The sequence below is a fragment of the Odontesthes bonariensis genome, chromosome 23 (assembly GCF_027942865.1).
Source record: "Odontesthes bonariensis isolate fOdoBon6 chromosome 23, fOdoBon6.hap1, whole genome shotgun sequence".
Classification (NCBI taxonomy): domain Eukaryota; kingdom Metazoa; phylum Chordata; class Actinopteri; order Atheriniformes; family Atherinopsidae; genus Odontesthes; species Odontesthes bonariensis.
In genome coordinates this window covers 16353394-16364551 of record NC_134528.1, presented here as the reverse complement: position 1 = coordinate 16364551, position 11158 = coordinate 16353394, and the positions used below count along the sequence as shown (strand labels likewise).

Below are 11158 nucleotides of genomic sequence, written 5' to 3'. Positions count from 1 at the left end.
CCGTGCGCTTTTTGCCGCGGACGTAATTAGATTATGGCGCAACGATCTCCGTTTCTGCCGCTCGCTGCTTATGCGGTAAATGCACGGCTACCTTAGGACAAAACCTCTCTGTCTGAGTCCGCATCGTCTCTTTCTTTTTCCCCCCTTCTCCCTTGGCTAACGTCGTCGGGTCTTTGTCTTCCCCCCTCCCTCTCCGTCTCACTCTGTGGTTGGGGAAGCAAGGGGGAACACTAGAGCACATATACTGTTACTCTGTCTACCTCCTAGAGCTCTCTAAGTCCCACAGCGGAGACTTAAACTAAAGAAGACTCAGGAGAAGAGGGTGTTCTCTACTCCACGAGAGCCGAAACAAAACTATCTCTGATATGACTTAAAAGTTAACCATTCGGCGTTTTTTCTCGCGTTGTAGGCGCTGGAAACGGAATACCCCCCTTCCCAAGAGGAAAAAAATAAAAAAAATAGAGGGGGGGTTCGTTTTTAGCCAGGCGGGCGGGTGGAGGAGTGGAGTGGAGTGGATGTTTTTTTTCTGGATTTCTTCTTCGGGTTGTGTCTTACCTCGGCCAAGAGAAAGCAACAGTGTGTGGAAAAGTATATTTGTATGTTGGACCTATGGCTTCGACAAGAATAACACGGTAAGTCGTATAACGCATCCCTCTTGAGCCTATATTTCTCAATTTGATATCTCCCTTTTGACTCAGTAGTGACTTTAGCGACCTAAAGCGACCATCTTTTTTTGTTATTTGATATTTTTGACTTCTTCCTCTGGCGCTACCACAGTTCATATACCCCCGCTGGGTCATATTCTTTTTGTGTTAGAAATAAAGCATTTAGCACGTGTGTGCCGCTCCTGTGACTAAACCGGGGACAAGTCGAATAGATGGCAGACTATGCTTCAAATAAGTAAAGTGTTGAGGAGAGCACTTTGAGCAGTTGGAGTTGAGCGTTTTCCCATATTGTTAACCGAATAGGAGTATTCACTGTCCGTGGTGCTGAAACGTTGTGGCGAGATCACTGGTGTTGGTTTAGTAGCCGTAATTGACGTCCACTTGAATTCATTTAAGGCGACTCAGAGCATTCCTATGCAAAGCCCATCTTAAATCTTCCATCTTCTCGATCTATCGATTAACACTGACGCGCTGTGATCATGATGATAAGGGCCGACTGAACACGAACTTTACTCATTTTATGTAAACCATCTTGGCATAATGTCAGATTTCGAGTGTGATTACGATTGATAAACGGAATTAATTATTGATTTGTCTTGTAATTAATTGCGTTGTGGTCTCAACGTAGCTTTTGGAAATGAGCAGTAATCGTCCTCCCCGTATTCGTTTGCAACTGATCACTTCCAGCTCACCTGAAATGCCACGACTGTGGTTTATTTTTCAACAAGTATACTGTAAGAGCCTCCACGCTACGCTGGTCTGTATAAGAGTGGTTCTGTGGTCCCGTCATAAGCAGGTTGCTCCACAGCAGCCTGTGTGTCTCGGATTACGAAGAGAGAGTCATCCGATTAGTTGAAATTACGACAAGCTGTCGCCTCTTCAACACAGGGTAGAATGGAGAAAGTCAAAGGTGAGAGGAGGCTGAGGTGATGTCTTGTGTGTAAAAGATGTAGCAAATGTTCCCCCTTTTTACACTGTTTTGTCTTGATCCTGGTGCTCATACAAGTCCCGGCCGACCCTAATTGGGAACTTCATCCTGGACTTGGTTCCAACACGAACGTTTGGATTAAACCTGAGCCTCGCCCAGAAATAACATTTATTTTATACACACATTCAGCTGTGTAGTAATCTATTGTGACAAACAGATGCTGCTGCTGTGTATATAATGGTGGAGCAGAGTTAGAAGCTGTGTCCAGTGGATTATGTAACACGTCTTTTTACCCATGTGTGATGGGTAGAAGGGATTGTGTGTGGACTGTTGTGCATGTATGTGTGCAGAGAGGGGTCAGACAGATGGAATGTGCTTTGTGAACCTGGGATCCTTCACTCTTCACCATGTCAAATCCTGTTAGTCAAGCTGGGTGACAGACAAACAAGGAGTTTAATTTGAATAAATGCAGCCAGCTCTTTGCCACGGATGGGAGATTCACTATGAAGTGATGTTGTACTGTGATTAGGCATTTTTTAGTTATTGGTGCATAAGAAATTTGCTTTAAACACTCTTCCATCAAACAAAGTCTCCTTCTTTGTTTGCTTTATTTGAAGCCTGCCTGCCCCAAACTTGTGTCTCGCCGAAAAAGGCAAAGGTTTTGGGAATATGTGTTAATTTGGAACAAAATTAGCTTTGTTTACTGTGATCGTATCATACTTGGACACTACACTATACCTGGTTAGAATAAAGTAATCAAATCTACTTTATTCCATCACTCATGGCATATTTTTTATTTCAGAAATGCTAATTGATACAAATCTTCTTAATTCTCAATCCATTATTGGAAAAGGGTCGTAATAATATAATATATCCTTCTCTATTGATTACATTTTGTACAAACATGCTTCCAGAGAAAATTTTGGCACAACAGGTTTCAAAGTAAACACTTCAGTCTCATCAGATTCCGAGTAACAGGAACATTTCCCCACTACTCTGAAAATTAGCAGTCTCACAATCCATTGTTGTAAATTATGAGATGGGAACATATCCCTTGGCTGTTGTTTTGTGTTAGGCAGTCTTCACTTGATCATGATAGGAATCGGGACATTAGTTGTAAAATGTGCAAGCTTCAACCATTTGGGTTTCTGTAGCTTTGTGAGTCCATCAGATGAGTGAAGAATTGTAAGTGGGAGGAAAAAAATTTGTGGAACATTTTAAGTCTGAAACTAGTGATCTCTTGCATGACTGTCTATGAATTAAAGCTTTCCACTTCCCATCTCTCACCCAATTTAAGTGTTTACTCATTTGTGTGAGATGTTGAAAGTGAACATCATTACATGATTACATGAATGGAGATGTAGCACATCAAATATATTAATATATATAATTAATATATATTTGTTGTATATCTTGTGATGTGGTTAAGTGATATGAAATGTTGTACGTTTTGTTTTCTTGTTTCCTGTTTTTGTCTTCGTCTTGTCTTGATTTTAGTGTGAACAGCAGGACTGCAGATGGATATTAGCCTTGGAGCTAAATCTGCCATATTTACATTGTATGTTTATTAATATGCAGAGTCCTGTCACAAATAAACAAATAACTAACTAAATTGCAGACAAATCAAAACTCAAGCTGCATCAGTGTAAGGAATAGAAGAAAGGAAATTAAGAATTTTTTAATTTTTATAGCTTTTTTTTTTAAATGATCTTATTTTGTTCTGTAGACCAAAGTTATTACATATTCTGCTGTGACATTAGATTGGGATTACAGTCCTAAGTATTTTGTGATTTAATTGAAAGAAATCTTTTACACTGACAACCAGACAAAGCCCTTGTGAGGTATAGTATTGCCTGCGCTTAGATTTTTAAAGCTGCCTTTTTAAAAAAAAAATCTTTTCAATACTGTAAAAGTACTGAAATCTTTCAGTTTTTGTTCGACTAGTACAGTGGCCATCTTTACAGGCATGTGAGCAAAGGTGTCAGTCAAAAGCTGCTGAGTGAGTTACATCATTAGATGTTATGGAGTTGCAGTAGAATGTGACCTCTTAAGACAAGACCTCATATGACAAGATCCAACTTTGACCTTAACCCATAAGAACCCAGACTCCTTTTTTTTTTCATTATTCCTAATGTGTGATTTACTTCAGTCAAAAAAAAAGAGAAAAAAAAGAAATATTCAGTCACTATCAACACTCTGAGAGCATCCATTAAACAAAATTTATACAAAAAGTTTCATACGGTTCCAAAAAGTCATTTGAGAAAAAAATGGTCTCAGTTTTTAATCAAGATTTTATCCAGAAAATACTTACCACCATCCAGCATGTGTAGTCAATAACAAGTAAATAAACTATACCCAGGCAAGCTATATTCATTCATAAACTAAGACTTGATAATTGTTGAAGTAAGGCAATTTGACAGTTTGTGTTGTTTTCTTTTAGTTGGAGTTATGTATGTGGCGTTATTTATTGTCATGTGTGACAAGAAGACAAAATGGCAACACTGAGATGGGCCATTTACTGTGAGCATGTGTTTGACACACTGGAATTCAAAAGAAGATTTCGGATTATTTGTTTGGAAATGTAAACTGTGTTACCTGAACCTTTCTGCTCTGTTGCAGCAGTGGACCAAATAGATTCCAAGGCAGTATTATTGATCAATCCGGTTCCTACAGAGCCCAGGATAGCTGGTTCTGCAAAGCCTTACTCAGATTTCATTACTGTCACCTGGAGCTGCCCAACTGGCAGGAGTGATAACCTGAGATCGAGATGATACACACACACACGCACACACACACACACACACACACACAAACACACACCTCCACAGTGGCTGCAGTCAAAAGTTTAAGAAAAGGGCCTCAAAGTTCCCAATGATTCGATAAAAGATCCATCACAGAGACATTTAACCTTGCTCCACCTATTAACATCTACATGGTAATTATGTGGAGTTTGACTGATTGAACTGTCACATTCCACTGGGAGAAAGGATCTGAGTTCAGCACTCTCATTCATCTTTCCAATTAGAAAATCTGTCTGTGTTTCCAAAGGTGACATGTTTCTTTAATTGTCTCTGAATTTATTCAAGTTCAAGTCAATCTCTTTTAAAGGTATGAAGATATGTTACTACTTCCTAAAAATCAGTCAATTCATTACTCGTATACCATTTTTACAACAAAATTAGCATGTATTTGGGGGGTTCTGAAACCCTGATAAACCCATTAAACCCTGACTATTGACTCTTTCAGAGTCATGGTTATAGTAAAGGTTTTTGCATTGAAGTTTAATTTTCATAGTGCTTCTAATTACGCTGCATCCAGTTTTCACATTTTATTGCAGCACTTTGAGTTAATGCATTAAACAATTACACTAGTTCTGTTTTTGCACCACCCTCACAATACTGATCAGCCTGCATGTGCGGATGCCCTGTCTTAGATAAATATATGTTCCATTTGCTAGTGTCAGCCTGCAAGACTATTAGATAAGATAGCTGCTATCACTTTTTCTTTGGTTATAATTGACAAAGATACCACTCTGACACAATAACTCGATGCTGCTGTAATAGTTTATTTTAAAACAGATTATTTTGAGTTGGTCTTGCGTGACTCTAATTAGTGTTTGTTCAAAGACCCATGGAGCTTCTTTTTTACCTACCTCTTTAAATTCCATATAAAGATCCCGCCAAGCTTACTCATTATATCTTTATTCACAATTATTACTTTACACCTGTGATATTTGAATACAGTACATTTGGTCCCATCCCACCCCAGTGGCCAAATTACCTATCAAAAATTTGTCATAGTGAATTAGACTTACTTGTGAAAGCAGGCTCAGATCCTCAGAGTTCCTTATTTTCTCTCCAAGTACAGAATGCTATGTACTTCAAAAGCATATTGCATCTTCTACACCTGATTGTTTAGGGTTGTTGCAGATCTTTTTTAATCAATCCAAATCATTTACCCAGTGGAACCAATTTTTATGCCTTCAAATTTTTCTTGTGCCCTTTTCGGCATACAACCCCTGATTAGAAGATCCTGTGTTCAAATGCTTCTTTCAAGCTTTAGCAGACAGTTGTTGTTGCACCTTTTCTGGGAGGTAGGTATTTGTCCAAATGCTTTCAACAAGCTTGCACAGACATGTCTTATTGAGTTAGTGAGGCTTCTGTGAACAACACTGGCTGCATCTCAACTAAAGACATAATCTTTGGGCCTATGAACTTTTAAATGTACCTGTCAGATGAACAAACATGCAATGAAATCCAAACACCACTCCCCCATGGCCCTGATTGTATTGGCCTAATTCTCGCCAAACACAACAGGAGCTACAAATTTATAGGTAAATCATTCGTCACCCAAGAAATTAAACAGCACTTTCTTCCTGTTAGAAGCAGGTTTATGTAGAAATCAAATTTGCTATGAAATTCATATCAGATGCTTGCCTTTCCTGTGATTGAGTTTTTTTCCTCATAGCGATATGGGAGGAGATGAGGGCGAGGGTGTTCTTTAGTTTGTTTGCTTTATTCTTACAGTATGTATGCAATTCCCACCTGTGACGTTTCTTCTGCTGGTATGCTTTAACTTCGGCACAGAGGTTTTGATCATCATTGACTTTTTGATAGTTTCTCTGTTGTTCCATGTGCTGTTATGAATGTGTCTGTGTGAGGGATTGAATTCACATTAAACAATACATCCGAGTCTATTGTTTCTAACAAGATTATGTGCCGTGCTGGCCAAAGAACTGCCTGCAATCTGCATATCTGGCAACACAAGCAGGAGAAACAAAAGAGGCAAAGTAGTGTCAGCTGCCTTACTTATTTTCTTTGTGGTCAAATTTTCACTCTTTTTTTTTTTTACGAATAGCATTATAAATTCTGTTCAACTTTGGACATGGGTAATAAGTTAATGTCCTTCTCAATGAAAAAAAAACAATTAGAGTAATTGAAGTTGTCTTGTTCTTCTTACCAAAGGAAATACACTCACCTCAATTCAGCAAGATGCTTACCTAACGCCCCAACCTGAATTGTAACCCCCAGTTTATAAAACTGGATCAAAAATTTGTTTTTGGTTTTTGGGGGGTCCCTGTATTATAACAACTTCCCTCACGTGCTTGAGTCCCAGAGAGAGATTAAATTAAGTCAATTTTAATCCTGTGTGGTTAAAGTTCTGAAAGCCCCCTGCCCCAGTTTAATGCTATAAGAAGCTTTCTATCTGATCAGGAGCTTCTAAACCTCCTCAGTCCTGGACCCAAATAAAAAATGAATTAGTCAGTGAGTTATAGAAATTCAGTATTACAACAAAGTGCTATTTGCCATATATGTTCACCATCCACTCTGCAAATGTTTACTCATAATTTTGACATACTGAGTTAACTATACATAGTCAGCAATCTGTTTAGTGTGGCTGAGACTGCAAGAGTAGGATATAACCAAAGAGTTAATGGAGTAGCAGGTTTAAAGTTTAAAAATGGTGATTATTTGATGAAGCATGTCAAGAACAAAATGCATTTTCATTAGAAATAGAAAGTTTCTAAAATGAACTGTTAAAAAGTATCAACATCAGGCAGGACAGTGAGGTAACGGGAATGTAATATTTTGTGTATTTACTTTATGAAATAGCTTGAAGTTAGAAGGAGTTCTCCACCAAGGCCAATCGCTTATCTTGCATCATAGTTGATGCTACGATCTACACCAGATCGTAATGAGCAGAGCTTTGGAAATCGTCTGAATTATCCTGACAAGGAATGCTTAAATATTCATTGGACTGTCCTCTGCACATAGTTTATGTCTATGCACAAACACAAACTCTGAAAAAAAGATAGCATTGGATTACAAAGACTGACTTAACCTTTAAGGAAAAAGCAAGAAGGGCTGCACAATGATATTCAATACGTTTACACTTACAAAATCAAATTATGATTCATGGTAAATTATCCACACTTATATAGTGCCTTTTTTTTAACTATAAAGAAATACAATTTCATATATTTAGCTCTGTCTTTGATTTCCACTCACTGCTGATTTAAATATCTAACTTTTTTAGCTGAATACATCAAGTAATCTTTGTGTTTTCTCCAGCTAGTTTCCAACTGTGTCTGTCTGTCATTTAAACCCCAGCCAGCTGCAGCCAAAAATAAAACTACGAAAGCACTGACAGTGAGACATTTAAACAATAACCCGTTTCAATACTGGAGGATCAATTCTTGAAAAAGCATAAATAATAATACTGATGGTGATAATATTACTACTAATACTGCTACTAATGATAATGATAATAATAATGAATATTTATGAGGAGAAAGGATAAATAGTGACAGTGTAATTCAATTAATTTGGTAGTAGTTATTTAATTATTGTTCAACAATCTGCCATTTCATCTTTCTGTCCTGGAGAGAGATATTTCTGTTTATAACAATGGCAGAGGGTGTGTATCACCATGTGTGGGTGCCTGTGTGTTAGCAGCCACATCCTACGTCAAAAAGAAGGTTGCGAGTGTTAAGTCTTGCCACTGGCTCAGTGGTGTGTATCTTAGTGTGTGTGCGCAAGAGAGACTCTGAGAGATAGAAGGAGAGAGATTACTGTGGCTATGGCCAACTTCAAAGTGTCTACTGGTGTTGTGCCAGGTCAGCATGTTTACACAGGAGAATTGGTGTTGGGACACACACACACTGACTCACACACACTCTTGTACATGCACGTGTATAGACACACCTTGATCTACACACATACACACACAAAACACGCACACCGCCCAGAGTGTATTGGTCTTATCAGTGGTCCCTGTGAGTTAGGGGAGGCTTTTAATCAGGGTCTCCATGCAGCTCTTGGCATCAAACTGATTCCACCATCTCTCTCTCTCTCTCTCATGTCTTTCATTCACTCACTCTCCCCCTCACTCGACAAGTCGAGTTGGCCATAAAATTCTGTTCTAGAAAAGTTAAAAGCCTCTCTGGAGGCTTAAAATAGTTAACACTCATAGATTTATAAACTTTCCCAACTACTTTTAGGAAAGATTGAACAAGTCTAATCACACATGCTGGATGTTTAAATCACTGTTTTGAGACCTTGTGTGTTCAATGAGATGGTTTCAGGAACATTTAAATCAGTAGTTTGACATATATGGAATTAAAAAAAACTATGTGCTTTGTCGAAGGTTAGAAGAGAATATTTCATTCCAGGGTACATACAAGACTACAGTCACAGCCAGTGAGCTTAACCTAAAACAACAACTGAAAAACTGAGGAGAGCTTTGAGCTATCCACACAACTGCAGATATTTCTTCAAACTGATATTTTTCCCTCAGTTTAAAAAAAAAAATCTCCCTCTGGATGACAATGTGGGATGACAATTCCCACAAACGTTGAAATGATTATGAACCCTACATTATCAGCACGTCAAAAAAAGAATAAGGAAAATAAGGAAAAAACTGTAGTCAATGTCTCGCCAAATGTAGTTGTAAACTTACCCAGTCTAAATAAATCAAGTGTTAGAAAAAAATGATAAAAGTGCCATTGTTAATATGGTTCGTAGCTCATAAAACAGTAGAAAATGTTCAAAATGGTGACAAGTATCAAAGTGACATTTTGGAGCAGAACAATGTGTGTAAAAAGAAGAGTGGCATTGCTCACTTTACCTGTTTTTCATTTATTATATATTATGACTGATGGGTATAGTAAAACTAGGTGAAAAACAATGGATTGAAGTCAAGCTTGGAGGTTCCACTAACTTAATCCAGTATCACCCCTCCCACCTAAAAAAAAACCCTTTGTTTGCTGGTTGACATGGCACTTGTTGGTCCATGGCTCTGAGGCATTTGCTGAGAAACACTGAAATATGAGGTTTGTGAAACTGTAAATGGCGGCATTTTACTTTACTTTTACTTTTTTAAAAAGGCTATTACTAAACTGGGCTCAGCCCTCACAGCACAAAATATTCCTGGTACTATAACTTTTAATTGTCTGGCAGCTGAAAACCTGCCTCCAAAGTTGTCCACTGCCCACCTCGTTTCTTTTCATGTTCAAACACAGGCCTTTGAAGCAGCCCAGTCTTCTGGTCAGAGTGAAGTCTCAAGGCTCAAATTATGCACACAGTTCCATTGATTGTAAAAAAAAAAATAATAATAACAACAGAGACCTTGCACATCCACCAAAATGGGCCGGGAAAAAAAATGTCAGTCTTTGTGTAATGAACCTATTTTTGTGAGGAGTAGCATAATAAGCAGTATCACAATAAAGAGGAAAACCTTTTGTTCGTTTTCCTCTAACCTCCGTGCCGGACCATGTATCATTTCTACAATACCCAAATATGGCCCACTAAAACTGGCCCATTTACATAAGTTTTACATACAATTATAATATTACTCTTGGTCTAAGATTTGAAATATTTTGTATAATTGTGCGAAGGTGTAACTTTGAAGACAACTGTCTGTCGGACAGTTGCACAGAGGATTTAAAAACAACGTTAAGTTCTATCACGTGCGATGTGGTCATTTGTCTAATCATACGGAACGGAATCAGAAATTCGTCCCCATAATATATGTCAACCATTTCAGCAATCTAACTGTCATGTAAATCCTCCTATATTGAAAAAAAAAAAAAAAGACCAAATGCTAGGAACTGTTTGAAGCATCAAACTGCATAAAATGATACCATACTGAAAGCTGCAAGAGGACTGTTACAGTCCGTGAGAGAGCTCAGTTGGTAATTGGAGTAAATTTCCATGCACGTATTGAGGTTGAGGATTTTCTTGGGCGTGTAAGAAACTTTGAGGGGGAAAGATAAAGCTTAAAGTCCCCCGACAAGACTTATCCTGTCTTTACAGGAAAAGTCCACCATAGATGACAGCTGTGGTGACTTGAATGTTCAATGTTTCCTTTTAAAGAAAATATAAAGTTGAATATTTCCTGAACTTGAATGTTGGGCAGCTTCTGTCGTGACGTTTCAACCTGTTCTCATCTAAAACCATCAAGTGCTGCTTTCTAATCATCGTAAATTGCTTCTCTGACATACACACAAATGATCATTTGGTGTCGGTGCTGCGATACTCTGACCCCGACAATATTAGTTGCCATGAGCAAATGCTCTCAAGTCATTCCCGAATGTTTGCTTAAAAGAAAAATGACAAGGATCTTATATGGAGGCTGAAGTAGGGGTGGGAGTAGCTCACAGAACTTGGAATAGTGAGACTGAAGTGTAAGGTGAGCCTGAGAGAGTTTTTCATTCACCTACTTTCAGTTTGTTTTCTGTTCTTTTTTTTTTTAATTATTGGTTTTGTTTAGGCATTTTTTTCACTCATTCTATATTTTCAATCACTTACAAATCAACAATACCCCAGGGTCAGGTTTCAGAGATGATTGCTGAAAGTTTAATACTGAAAAATAAGTATATAAAATAACGAGGCACAGCATTTCACCGTTTATCTGTCAGAAAACCATTGCTGAAGGTTCCTCTGCATCAGTATGTGATGCCAAATGCATACAATATGATGTCAGAGTGCATGGCTCACACGATCTTAAGTTTTTTGTTTTTTTTCAATTCATACCAGTTATACCAAAATTGTGAGGTGTTTGATTC

The 11158-nt window shown here is 38.0% G+C and overlaps 1 protein-coding gene across 2 annotated transcripts in view; it reads left to right on the top strand.

Moving 5' to 3' along the window:
- The first annotated feature begins 224 nt into the window (after nt 1-224).
- The window catches only part of LOC142373511 (protocadherin-15-like), a 219316-nt gene continuing 208382 nt past the window's right edge, over nt 225-11158 (top strand). For both annotated transcript variants that reach the window (XM_075456801.1, XM_075456800.1), the window contains exon 1: nt 225-632. The gene's annotated coding sequence lies outside the window, so the exon portion shown is untranslated. The remainder of the gene's footprint in view (nt 633-11158) is intronic.